This window comes from Mus caroli, chromosome 9, assembly GCF_900094665.2.
Source record: "Mus caroli chromosome 9, CAROLI_EIJ_v1.1, whole genome shotgun sequence".
Lineage (NCBI taxonomy): Eukaryota > Metazoa > Chordata > Mammalia > Rodentia > Muridae > Mus > Mus caroli.
Window position 1 is genome coordinate 9,428,335 of NC_034578.1, and position 12,805 is coordinate 9,441,139.

The 12,805-nt window shown below is 42.5% G+C and overlaps 1 long non-coding RNA gene across 1 annotated transcript in view; it reads right to left on the reverse strand.

Moving 5' to 3' along the window:
* Positions 1-8,531: 8,531 nt before the first annotated feature.
* Positions 8,532-12,805, reverse strand: part of LOC110301059 — a 6,272-nt gene continuing 1,998 nt past the window's right edge. The window contains exons 2-3 of the long non-coding RNA XR_002378669.1: positions 12,371-12,583; positions 8,532-8,854 (exon numbers count right to left, since the gene is read on the reverse strand). This is a non-coding gene — a long non-coding RNA (uncharacterized LOC110301059). The remainder of the gene's footprint in view (positions 8,855-12,370; positions 12,584-12,805) is intronic.

The following is a 12,805-nucleotide window of genomic DNA, read 5'->3' on the forward strand; positions in this document are numbered from 1 at the left end:
GTGGCTCAGGTAAAAGGGTCAGGCAGCCCTTACACTGCCGAACAATTTGTCATGCCTGTTCTCGGGTGATGAAAAATTTAAGTCTCAAAGTATGGGCATTAAGATGGTGTAAATCATGGGACTGTTGAGCGGCAGCGAGAGGAGTGGTAGACAAGGCAGAAGCCACTACCTGAGTAGCCTGATCAACTATACTGTTACCTTCAGACAGCGGCCCAGGCAGGCCAGAATGAGCACGAATATGGCCAACAAAAAAAAAAGAAAAATTGCTGGAAAGATAAGTTTTTGAAGTTTAGCAAACAACGGGGAAGCATTGGTAGAGGGGCTAATATATGGGACAGTTTCTAGAAGGGGAACAGAGGTGGCCACATAAGCGCTATCTGTATACAAATTAAAAGGGGTTTCAGGCAAGAGTTCAAACACCCTAACAATACCTGCCAGTTCAACAAGCTGTGCCGAGGAAAAGTCTGTCATAAAACGTGAGACCAATGCCGAAGGCAGCCATACCTGAGGAGGACCCGTTGGTAAAGACTATCGTGGCCCCTAGCAATTGGGCCTGGCTTTGTTCTCTTTGGAAAAACCACAGGTGTCCTATGTAGGAATTGAACTAGTTTATCAGCGGGATAATGGTTATCAATCACACCTTGGAAGGAGGTGCAATTAACTGCCCAGTCATCATTATTTCAAATTAGCCACTGAACCTGGGAGGCATAATAGGGGAGAACAATAATATCAGGATCTTTGACAAAAAGCCTAAGGGCAACTTCCCTGCCAAGATGCAGAATATGGGCAACCAGCTGAGGATATGTGGGTAGCACCCTAGAGGGAGAAGCTGGCAGATGGACCCAAAACAGAGGTTTAAGTTTCCACAGAAGGCCAGTGGGAGAAAAGGGAGTAGGGAAAACAAGAACTGGAGGGGGAGTTCGGGGGAGAAATATCCAATGTTTTGTTAATTGATGGCCTGTTCTACCTTGGCCAATGATATTTGTCCTCATGGGTCAGTGTACATGGGGAGGACAGATCTGAGTCCCCTCGCAAAATGTCGAACAGAGGTTTTAACTCCCTTGTTGTAAGTTTCAAATAAGGGCAGAGCCAGTTAATATCTCCTAACAGGCGTTGAAAATCATTGAGAGTCTGTAAGGAATCTCGTCTTAACTGAACCTTCTGGGAGAGAACCTTATTAGGTAACAATTCAAAGCCCAAGAATAAATGAGGGGGGTGAATCTGAACTTTTCTCTGGGGAGATCTGGAATCCCTGACTCTAGAGGACATTAATAAGATTTTGGCCAGCACAATAAAGTTGGCCCTCATAGGGCCCAGCAAGAAGAATGTCATCTGTATAATGTATAATATATAAGTCAGGGTAAAACGTCCTGAAAGGGTCAATTGTCTAAACCACATACTTTTGGCAAAGGGTGGGACTATTAGCCATGCCTAGAGGGAGAACCCTCCATTGAAAACGGGGGGTGGGGGGGAGGCCCAACACAATTGACTATGGGGAGGCTAAATGCAAAGCATTTGCAATCTTCAGGGTGAAGAGGAATGGAAAAGAAGCAGTCTTTTAAGTCAATGACTAATTTGACATGTCCCCTGGGAATAGCCACTGGAGAGGGAAGCCCAGGCTGAAAAGCCCCCATGGGGACCATGGTCTTATTGACTGCTTTAAGATCTTGTAACAATAGCCATTTGCCACTTCGCTTTCATATGACGAATACTGGGGTATGCCAAGGTGTGTGGAAGGCTCCATATGCCCAGCAGCCAACTGTTCCTGCACTAACTGTATGGCCACTGACAGCTTTTCAGAGGGGAGGGACCATTGGTCAATCCAGACAGGGGAGTCATCTTTCCACGTAATATTGTCTGCCTGGCATGCAGGGGGAGCAATGGTCCTTATGAAAAATGGGTATTATAACCTAAACCTGCACAATCCACCTTGGGGGTGGCCTCTATCGGTGTAGGCCGTCCTTGGCTGTTTTTACTTAGTCCCTGTCCAGGGAGATAGCCCTGGGAAAGCATTTGTTGAGCAATAACTGCATTGGGACTGCACATAAAGACTTTCATTTGACAGAGAATATCTCTTCCCCAAAGATTAACAGGTAGGCCAGGAACAACGAAGGGCTGAATGGAGCCAGAATTTCCCTCATTATCTTCCCAAGTCAGCAGCTGTGAGCTCTGGAGAGTATTTTTTGATTGTCCAATTCCCTGGAAGTGGGTTAAAGAGGCTTGCAATGGCCAGGTGGTGGGCCAGGCACTCTGTGAGATTACAGTGGAATCAGCACCTGAGTCTAAGAGGCCCTTAAAGCTCTTGCTGTTTATCTTAAGGCAGAGTGTAGGGTGGTCCCTGGTAATTGCCTGGACCCAGTAAAGATTTGATGAGCCTGGCTACGAGGAGCCACGCTGTGCACCTATCACTGGGTTGGAGGTATCTAGAGGCAGAGGCAGGGCTTGCGCTAGGCGTTGCCCTTTGAATATCGATACCAGGCCTCGAGGGGCACTAACTAAAATCTTAATTTCTCTGGTGTAATCATTATCTACTAGAGAGGGGTGAACCATAAGTCCCTTTAAGGTGGTGGAGGCACACCCCAGAATTTAAAAAATAAGTATTAGGTGGAGGAGGCCCAAAGACCCCAGTGGAAAGGATTTGGACACCATCCTCAGATGTTAGTATTGAGCCGGTGGAGGCATACAAGTCCAGTCCTGCGCTACCTGGTGTGGCTCTGTAGAAACTAGGGGCTGGTTTGGCTGCTGGCTGATCCCAGTGACTGGAAGAAATGAGATGGGTTGGGGGCCCCGCCATCCATTTCCCTGAAGGGGAGGCAGAGGATTCCCAGAGATGTCTGTTTTAGATTTGCAGGCATTAGCCCAATGTTTGCCCTTCTGGCACCGTGGGCAGGGGGTGTTGGGCAGTGCAAGGTGGGCGGCGGCAGACTCCACTGAAGGCTGAGGGACCTTAGCGATAGGGGATGACAAGGGACACTGGTGGGCAAAATGCCCAGGCTGGCCACATTTAAAACAGCCTATCTGTGGGCCAGTCTGCTGAAGAGTCGCACCAATATCCATAACAGGCTGAAGTACTGTGCCCACCGCAAGGTGGACTGTTTGAGGCATCTTATGGGTAAAGGTATCCACATCACGGCAGAGGTGAATCATTTCATTAAGGTCTTTGTCCCTAATTTTACCACACAAGACAGCCTTACAGGCCAAATTAGCATTCTCATAAGCCAATTGTTTAATAAGCTTATTGTCTGCATCTTCATGATCTAGAGTCCTCTCTGCAGCCTCAAGTAGATGACTCACAAATCTTCTTGGGCCCCTTGAATAACTTTAGTTAGGGGCATGATAACCGAACCTTTTGCTGGAATTGCTCACCAAGCACTAAGCACTGCGTTGGCAGTTTGAGCCAGGAGACAGACAGGGAGGTGTCGCTGCTGCTCCTCTGCTGCGTATTTACCTTGACCACTAAGTTTTTCAAAAGTCCAGGAGGCACAGGGTGCCTGAAGGGACCTCTGGTTAGTTACTGCAATTGACTGACAATGATCAAGGAAGTCAGCTTTCCACAACAGGAATTGCCCGTGGGTCAAAACAGATTGATCTACCCGAATCCATTCACCAAGAAGCATTTGCTCGCCTCCTATAATCGAGTAGAGAACAGAAAGAGTGTAAGGAGCATTGGGTCCATACATAGGTACCCCGGTGTTAAGCTCCCTCAGGTCTTTAAAATGCAGCCTGTGGAATTCTGTCCGCTGGGCAGGAGCAGCCATTTGATCCTCAGCCTCACTTTCTGGTTTGCTCTCTCTCCCCCACTGGCAGCTCCGCCCTTGCTACCAGACTTGGTAGAGAGGTCATGAGGAGGCACCACTATCCTAACTGAGGGTACAATTTCTGTGGAGGCAGATTTGGCTTGGGTGGTTGGAGGGTGGTCCTCCACAGTGGCAGTAGAAGGATCATAGCTAGCAGCTCCTGTGGAACAGATAATTACAGGGAAAACCAGCGTTTTAGGTTTTACGCCTCGAGGAATTCTCTTTTTTATGCCGCCTGAGGCTGTGGGTGGGGGAGGGGCAAGGATCATTTCCTTAACAGATGCTGCAGCAAGGTGAGTTCTGTAGAAAGGTGGGTGTACTGTTTCTGGAGCTGTAAAACTTCTTGTCACCCCGTGACCTGAGATGCGAATTTGTCTCTGGCATCTATGAGAGTGGGGATGGGCAATGTTGGAGGCCAGGGGGTGGCTGATCCAGCTTACGAGAACAAACCACTTCTTCCTCCGAAGCGTCTGTGTCTCCAGGACCTAGAGGCCCCTCAGCCAAGGGTTTTTTAAAGACTGGATTGATCCGTGGCATGTCAATAGGAGACGAATCCACTGGGAGAAAGGGATAAAGAGAAGCCTGAGATTTCTACTACATCACGAATGAGTCCCCAATAAGTGAAAACATTTGCAGGGACAGCATCGGGGCCCTGCCTAGCCAATATTTCATTTAATTCTCGACCTACCCTTTGACACTTTTTACAATGTATCTCTGCCCCATCAATTATAAATCAGGGGCAAGTTTGAGCTATAAAAATAAAAAGTTTATCAAATCTTTTTTCTTAACTCGAACTCTCCTTTGCCTGAGTGAAGCTTTCAGGTCTCTGATGAAGACTGCTTCCTTTGACAGTTTACTTCCCATTTCTTAGTGGAGACTTACTTACCAAGGATGACTTTTCCTAGGAGCAGTAAGAGTGTTCCTCAAACAACTTAGTATTCTAGTCAAGACAAAATTCTCTTGGAGCTAGTCTCCATGGTCTCCGACGGGCAAAGTTCCATGCCTCAAGCCCCACGTTCTGGGCAACACACTGTCCTGCTCGGCAGGACTTAGTTATTCCATGGGTTGAGGAGGACCAAGGCCTGTAAGAGAAACGGGTAGAGAAAGGGAAGCAAGACCAAGCAAAGAGTTGTCAAGGTCTGTTTAATGGAGGCTAGGAGACTGGTTATAAGCACACAATGAGAAAAATAGGGAGGGGTCAAGGGGGTATAATAAAAATACAGAGAAAGGGATGGACATCTGGGGCAGATACTGTTTGCAGGCTTCAAACATCTTGCAGCTTATCTTGGAATGCCGGCCCTAAAGCAGTCCCAGGCAGCCTTCAAACATCCTGCAGTTTATCTTGGAGTGTCAGCCCTAACTAAACAGTCCCAGGCACCAAATGGAGTCATGAAGGAGAAGGCAAAACTGGCTTTATCTAAACAGCCTCAGGCACCAAGTGGAGACATGAAGGAGGGGATGACATAACTGCCATCAAAGGGTCAGCAGATCTTCAAGGTGAGAGTTGTTGAGGGTCCAGTTTCCCACAGTTGGGTTTCTCACAAAATTATCTCATTCATCCTATCTGATCACCTCGGACTAAGGCTGATCTTCAATAGCAACATAAATAATAGAAAGCCAACATTCACGTGGAAACTGAACAATACTCTACTCCATGATTCCTTGGTCAAGGATGAAATAAAGAAAGAAATTAAAGATTTTTTAGAGTTTAATGGAAAAGAAGCCACAACATAGCCAAACTTATGGGACACAATGAAGGCAGTCCTAAGAGGAAAACTCATAGCCCTGAGTGCCTCCAAAACAAAACTAAAGAAAGCCTACACTAGGAGCCTGACAGCATACCTAGAAGCTCTAGAACTAAAGAAAGCAAATTCACCCAAGAGAAGTAAAGGGCAGGAAATAATCAAACTCAAGGCTGAAATCAACCAAGTGGAAACAAAAAGAACTATTCAAAGAATCAACCAATCGAGGAGCTGCTTCTTTGAGAAAATCAACAAGATAGATAAACCCTTATCCAGACTCACTAGAGGGCACAGGGACAGCATCCTAATTAACAAAATCAAAAATGAAATAGGAGACATAACAACAGATCCTGAGGAAACCCAAAACATCATCAGATCCTACTACAAAAGGCTACACTCAACAAAACTAGAAAACCTGGATGAAATGGACAACTTCCTAGACAGATACCAGGTACCAAAGTTAAATCAGGATCAGATTAAAGATCTAAACAGTCCCATTTCCCCTAAAGAAATCGAAGCAATCATCAATAGTCTCCCAACCAAAAAAAAAAGCCCAGGACCATATGGGTTTAGTGCAGAGTTCTATCAGACCTTCAAAGAAGACCTAATTCCAACTCTTCTTAAACTATTCCACAAAATAGAAACAGAAGGTACTCTACCCAATTCATTCTATGAAGCCACAATTACTCTGTTACCTAAACCTCATAAGACCCAACACAGATAGAAAACTTCAGATGAATTTCCCTTATGAATATCAATGCAAAAATACTCAATAACATCCTCACAAACTGAATCCAAGAACACATCAAAATGATCATCCATCATGACCAAGTTGGCTTCATCGCAGGGATGCAGGGATGGCTTAATATACGGAAATCCATCAACACAATCCACTTTATAAATAAACTCAAAGACAAAAACCACATGATCATCTCCTTAGATGCTGAGAAAGGATTCGACAAAATCCAACACCCCTTCATGATAAAAGTCTTGGAAAGATCAGGAATTCAGGACCCATACCTGAACATAATGAAATCAATCTATAGCAAACCAGTAGCCAACATCAAATTAAATGGAGAGAAACTGGAAGCAATCCCACTAAAATCAGCCACTAGGGAAGGCTGCCCACTTTCTCCCTACCTATTCAGTATAGTACTTGAAGTTCTAGCCAGAGCAATTCTATAACAAAAGGAGATCAAGGGGATACAAATTGGAAAGGAAGAAATCAAAATATCACTATTATATGATAGTATATATAAGTGACCCTAAAAATTCCACCAGAGAAGTCCTAAACCTGATAAACAGCTTCAGTGCAGTAGCAGGATATAAAATTAACTCAAACATATCAATGGTCTTCCTCTACACAAAGGATAAACGGGCTGAGAAAGAAACTAGGGAAACAGCACCCTTCACAATACTCACAAATAATATAAAATACCTTGATGTGACTCTAACTAAGGAAGTGAAAGATCTATATGAAGAACTTAAGTCTCTGAAGAAAGAAATTGAAGAAGATCTCAGAAGATGGAAAGATCTCTCATGCTCATGGATTGGCATGATTAATATAGTCAAAATGGCTATCCTGCCAAAAGTAATGTATAGATTCAATGCAATCCCCATCAAAATTTCAACTCAATTCTTCACTGAGATAGAAAGGGCAATTTGAAAATTTATCTGGAATAATAAAAACCTAGGATAGCAAAAACTCTTCGCAACTATAAAAGAAACACTGGTGGAATCACCATGCTGACATTAAGCTGTACTACAGAGCAATTGTGACAGAAAACTGCATGGTACTGGTACAGTGACAGACAAGTAGAACAATGGAATAGAACTGAAGAGTCAGAAATGAATCCACAAACCTATGGTCACTTGATCTTTGACAGGGGAGCTAAAACCATCCAGTGGAAAAAAGACAGCATTTTCAACAATTGGTGCTGGCACAACTGGCGGTTATCATGTAGAAGAATGCGAATTAATCCACTCTTATCTCCTTGAACAAAGCTCAAGTCTATGTAAATCAAAGACCACCACATAAAACCAGAGACACTGAAATTAATAGAGAAGAAAGTTGGGAAAAGCCTGGAAGATATGGGCACAGGGGAAAAAATCCTAAACAGAACACCAATGGCTAGATGTCCCAGGGTGGGGTGACAATCATTGAGGGGGTCCTCCCCTTCTCTGAGGAGAAGAATAGGGAGTAATGGGGGTATTTGTGGTTGGAAGACTGGGAGAAGAGGGGCTGTGATTGTGACATAAAGTGGATAAAAATAAATTATTGAACAAAAGAAAGAAAGAAAGAAGGAAAGAAAGAGGTGTAGATGTTTGGTACTGCTTCTCCCTTCCAGCCCCATGCTCCAAGAAATAAGACTCAAACTCAAATATATTTACGAATAACTTGACCATATAGCTAGGCTCTTCTCTGAATTGGTCACAACTTATTGTAAACCATTTGGTCTAATCTGTATTCTGCCATGTGAATGACTACCTGTGCTCAGATACCATGTTCCCATCTTGTCACATCTCCCCAGGTGAATCTCCCAAGCTTGGTTCTATCCCAGAATACTTTCTGCCTCTCAAATGTCCCATTTCCTATAAGCAATAGTTTTTTTTTAATTAATTTCTTTTTTACACTCTATATTCCATTCCCCCCACACACACACACCCATCCATCCTCTGATTGCTTCACATCCCATACCTCCTCCCCAGGCCATTAGGGTTTTTTTTTTTTAACTGACAGGTTTACATCCATACAATACATTATTTTCTTTACAAAAAGGAAGTAAGTTATAAGGTCCACTCTGAATGGATAACTGTGTTTCTCCCTCCAACTTCAACCCTGTCCTCATTCATTTTACTGTCTATGGACATTGTATGCTGAGCCATCATCATAAGCACAGAGACCTCCGAATGGCAAGTGAAGATATCATCCCTCAAACAATTTTCAGGTTAAGTGGGAAGAGAGAAAGGAAATAGTGTAAGCAGACAAAATAAACAAGATGTGTTTTATTTAAATGGATAAAGGGATGTTACAATATTGAAGGAAAGACAGAGTTCTCAAAATAAAAGCAGAGCTTTGATAGAGGCCTAAAAGCCATCAAGATGAACAAAGGACTGAAAAGTTAAAGTACTTGGAAATCTGTGTAGCTCTCCAGTCTTCCTCTTTCTAGTTCCAAGTGTGCTCTGCCTGTGCTTGCATGATGCTTTGCAATGCTCACAGCTATACCACAGCTGTTAATCCATCTTGATTTACTTCATCCATCATTCATGTTGCAATTTCTTGATGCTTTCTTTCAAATCTCAGTACTCTATAACCTACATCAAAAGAAAGGTTGTACTTGTCACTTTAAGAGTCTAATATTGTCCAGTATTGTCCACTTTAAGAGTCCAATATTGTCCACTGAACAAGAGCTATGCAGATTATTACCAAATTAAGGTGGAAGGGAGGAATCACTTGTGGAAAAGTAGTAAAACAGTACACTAGGGAGTCAGTCAATCTACCTAGACTATAAACTAATACACAGAATTGACACAGCTGTAATTTTTGTAATGTGCAAGAACCACAGTGCTTTTGCAGTACCAAGTAATGGTAATTAAACCTTAGAAACCAAATTCTATAGTCCATATACTTCTGCTAGCACTCATTTACTATGGCTATTGAAGTATTTACAGCAGTTGCCTACTGTAAATATTTAATCTTAGATAATATATGTATTATATATATTAAGGTAAAAAATTTAAAGCATGTCATATTTTACCTTAATAATTTTAAACTGTCTGAGGCTTCCTTCCTGCATCTATACCTCACCTAACCTACATCTGTATTTTGCTATGTTAACATTAATCTCTGGTATTTTAATGTGATAAGCACTTGGTGCATGATAAATGATATTGCTGAGCAGAATTTTCCAGGTTTCCTGAAAGCTACAGAAATGGGAAACTTTTCAATGTTCTGTAATTTGATCATCTAGATTCTGCATGGGTCAGCATTCATTGTCTGGGTTAGACGGTTAGACTTTATCTAACCAGGGTGACAGCTGGCTGTTTGATCAATTGTACTTCAAATGTGATGACATGTTTTCTTTCTCTCTGAATCTGTGTCCTCCAGACCATCACATGGTAACTGGAGATAAATTAATGAACCACTGGGTCTTGCAGGAGAAAGATACTTTACCCAAACCTAGCATTAGTATACCACAGTGTTTCTCAAGCCTGGATGAGTCACACACCAAGAAAAAATTCCTAACTAGGAGGAAATGTAATTCATACACAAATCCAGGCAAAGCTGGAGGGAACTGGTGGAGTGGCTTAGAGAAGGACATGAACTTAGCCACAGTCCTCTCACCAGTGGTATCGGAGCAGTTCACAAGCACTCTGGTAATCAGCCTACACCCCAGCAGGTCTCCTCCACAGTGCTGCTCTATGGGTCCAGGTGTGCAATTCCAAGCTTCTTTATTTATTCAGGATATACACCTGCCAATGTCTTTCCTCACAGCAATGTAAATAGTTTCTCTCCAACAGTCTGGCATCTCCAAACCAATGCCATGTTGCTACTTGTGCTAAGTCCTTCAGGACAAAAAGCAAAGATAGAGGCAGCCAGAGACTCGTATCTCATTCCCAACCAAGCATGGTGTTCCAAACAATACACTACACATCTGAATCTCCACCTGTGGCCACTGTCTTGGCAACTATCTGTGACTTGGGGGGGGGGGATTGCTGTATTTATTCTTACAAAGGAAACATTTTAGAATGATAAAGTCTCAGTCCTTCTCCTACTGGGCCTTGCTATATATAGGCTACAGAAAGACCCTAATTTGAAAAAAATCAAGAAAGTATGTGAAGGGCTTTTTGCTTATGTGGAAATCTGCAGCTATAGTCTGTCTTTAAGCTAGTAGTGGTTATATGCACCAGTAATCTGTAATCTGCTCTCTCTCTCTCTCTCTCTCTCTCTCTCTCTCTCTCTCTCTCCCTCTCTCTCCCCCTCTCAACAACACACACTTACTCACAAATAAATCTGTCTCTTGTATCACACACACACACACACACACACGTGTCTCTAATATCAACCACAAACACACACACACACACACACATTCACTGACACAAACACACACACAAATGAATCTGTCTCTAATATCAACCACTGCATGAAGCACAGAAGAAAGTCCAGTTGGTGGCAGGTAGATCCAGCTTGGAGTAGAAAGGATTTGAAACAATCAAAATAGGTCAAAACTCTCCAGTTCTTACTGAGGAAACCTTTATTTCCTAGTTCAGAGCAGAGAATGTTTATATTGAGTCAGATAACACGAGCAATGGTGACTTGCTCAAGTCTCTCTAAGGGCAATGGAAATCCTTGTTGACAGACAGACACCAGTCCAGCCACCACCACTTTACACCTATGGCCATGGCTCCTCTGACAGCTGCCCCTCAGTGATTGTGCACAGCAGGGACTAGAGCAGGAGTTAATTTGCTACTCAGTACAAAATGAGATCTGGTCTGGAGGCTTCTCTTGAGGATATCTAAAATTCAGAGCAAATCTTCCATCTGTGGCCATGCACCCAGTCACCCCTTCTGTCCATTTCTATAATATATATATATTAGAGTCAGGAGTCTGCTCCTGCTACCTCCCATTCATCTTCCATTAGCACAGTCCTAACATATCCTCTGGATATCTAAACTCATTGCAAGTGTCTGTCCTTAAGAAAGTTTGAATTTTTGGTGTGTAATGATACAGAAAGCATAAAATTATGCCCAATTTCTGCTCATACAGGTCCCATTTTGGTTCCTTCATTAACATGTCTGTGTTTTAGCAGTCCAAGCAAGACTGGATTTTTTCTATTATGTTCATTGAGATTTTTTTTTCAATTTTTTATTAGATGTTTTCTTCATTTACATTTCAAATGCTATCCCAAAAGTCCCTTATACCCCCCCCCTGCCCTGCTCCCCTACTCACCTAGCAGTTAGCATAGAACTCAATCCTCTCTGCATGCTTCACACAATGTAGTGGTTTGTACACAAATAGCCCCATGTGCTTGAATATTTGGACCATAAGGAGAGACACTTTTAGGACATGAAGTCTTGCTGGAATAGGTGTGTGGCTTTGTTGGAGGAAATGTGTCTCTATGAGGGCAACTTTGAGCTCTCAGATGCTCAAGCTAGGTTTAATGTGTCTCCGTCTCTTTCTGGAGATCAAGATGTAAAACTCTCAGCTCCAGCACCATGTCTGTCTGCATATGCCATGCCTTCTCACTATGACAATAATGGATGCAACCTCTGAACTCTAAACCAGTCCCAATTAATTGTTTTCCTTTATAAGAGATGCCAGAGGGGGAAAAAAGAGTTGCTGTAGTCATGGTGTCTCTTCACAGCAATAGAAATCCTAACAGACACAGGAAATGTGTGCTGAGTACTTTCCAAGCTGCTCTCTCACATGGCTTTCATTACTACCAAGATATTAAATGGGCCAAATATATGAACTGACCATGAGTCTCTATGTCCCTTCAATCATGTTAAATGTATTAAAAGGATCCCAGGCCTGGTGAAGGTCACACTATAGATAATAGTCAGTTCACTTTCCTCCAAGCTCTTACGGAACAGAGTAAGTAACTAGTAAAGAGAATCAACTACAGATCTAGCATGGGCTTTGAGTATTATTGTTCCTGGGCTTATGAAAAATAACAAAAGTCAATTTCTCAGTGGATGACATTATCTTCTTAGTATGAACATTTGGGCTATTAATTTGTAGCTCTTGACTTACAATAAGGGCACACTTGTTTTTTACTTTTGTTGTGGCCATTATCACTTTTCCCTCGTGATTTATTTAAACCATACCTTGCTATGAACAGACATCAGCAATATCTCTCAACCACCTGGGAGCACATTTACGGTTCATCCATCTGTAAAGCTGTCTGTTTCCTTCTGTATGTTTCTATTTTATCTTGATGGTTCTCATAAGTCTTTTCCTTCTTAAGATCATGGGATCCTGAGTTCTAATCCTTCATGTGTTATCACTGCTTACAGGTTCTTCATCTCCCATGTCAGCTGCTTCATAAACAATTTTAAAATGCATCAGCTTTGATCTATAGAATTGAGTATTATATAAAATGTCTCCTTGTATATGAGACATGAGTATACAAACCTTATCTGACATTCCCAGACAACCAAATATGTTCCTCTTCTGAACCATAGAGTCATGATTTTACCCATTTGGATCAAGATGCATAATCTCTTAAATGTTTAAGTACAAAAGATTGTTCCATCTTATCT